The 1,437-nt window shown below is 49.0% G+C and overlaps 1 pseudogene; it reads right to left on the bottom strand.

Annotated features, from left to right (window-relative positions):
- Positions 1 to 838: 838 nt before the first annotated feature.
- LOC115832019 lies at positions 839 to 951 on the bottom strand (annotated as a pseudogene).
- Positions 952 to 1,437: the final 486 nt, after the last annotated feature.

Here is a 1,437-nt window from a genome sequence, read left to right as displayed (position 1 = left end):
TAAATAAGGAGACAAGGATGGTTGTTGTATATCACCTGAAGGTAACACTAACAGGTGAGGGTGTCAGTCAACAGAGGGCACCCTGATGAGAGATGAAGTAAACCTTATTAGGACTTGGCCTTAACTCAGAGAACTAAAGAACTATCAGATAGCTCTGAACACAGGATGGCATGATGTGACTCATACTTCTAAAGGATCAGGAAAACTCGACTTGGTTTTAGAACCAGGGGCCAAAGTGTCCATCCTGTTCAGTTATAAGCATGAAAAGAGAGATGCCCTTACTTGGGGGCAAGAATAAAAGAAGTAGAAACTTGAGGCTCCCTCTGTGAGCCACATGGAACCATACTCTAGATGGAATGGCTCCGGGGTGTACCTGCCACAGTGCGACCATATCATCTGCCTCTTTGCTCACTTTTGAAGGTGAATGTCAATGGTGAAGGGTGGTGGCCTAAAAGGTGAGCACTGCTCAATCTCAGCCTCAGTCAGGGAATTCCAAAGGCTAGGACTCTCCGTCGGGGTTTCCAGTAGTATGCAGAGACTCACGGAGCAGACTGAGGTTGGCCGGGGTGCAAAGACTTCTCTGCAGCCTGTTCTCGGCAAACAGCCAGGCCCACCCCGGGAAGGAGCTCAGGGTCTGGAGGTGTCATCAGGTCACATGTATCCAAAGGGATCGTTCTCACGGTCCTCTTGTTTCTCCCATCCAGCAAGGAAGGGATTCTTCCTTTTTATTTTCCTGTCCCTTTCACACCTGTCTTTCTCCATCAGGTCGCAACAAGACCTTGAATTCACCCCACAACCGCTGCCTATAATTGATTTCCCAGTTTTTGTTTTTCCTTTTCATCAGATGAGTAAGGGTAATGTGCCTGCCACATCATAACAAGGCTTGAGGGAGGCACATTTCACACATGAGTACGAAAACCCAATCTTCACACTTAGGAACCACAAAAGGATGGAGGGGGAGGGTTTTTTGGTTTTGTTAACTGTCTCTCCTGGTGAGACAGAAACCTCTATTCTGTCTCTCTGGCTTCCCTTAGAACCAGCAAGAATCCAAGTCCCAGTGCTCCTGCCTCACATGCCCTGGTAGGCATCTGCTGCTTTTGCCTGCCCAGCTGGACTTTCCTTTGCAAAGCACCCCTCTACCTTAAGAGTCACTGAGGTTCAGGTAGGGCTGAAACCTTCCTACCTTGAGACACAATGACGATACCTGGTGAATCAGAATCACAGTGATCATTCCGGGCACAAGCCAGGCCCATGCAGGTCAGCCCTGGGACTTGTGCAGACATTACTAGGAAAGGGGTGCAGTTTGCACTACTGGGATTGCTACAGTGGTGAGGCAAAAGCCTGCGGCTACTGTTGTCAGCTTGGCCACAACCCAAGGAAAGCCCATTAGTGAATACGGCCATTGCAAAAGAAAGCACAGCTAAGGCATGAGGAGGG

The sequence above is a fragment of the Nomascus leucogenys genome, chromosome 2 (genome assembly GCF_006542625.1).
Source record: "Nomascus leucogenys isolate Asia chromosome 2, Asia_NLE_v1, whole genome shotgun sequence".
In the NCBI taxonomy this organism is placed as follows: domain Eukaryota; kingdom Metazoa; phylum Chordata; class Mammalia; order Primates; family Hylobatidae; genus Nomascus; species Nomascus leucogenys.
The sequence above is the reverse complement of the archived record's forward strand: the minus strand, read 5'-3'. Positions and strand labels throughout refer to the sequence as shown.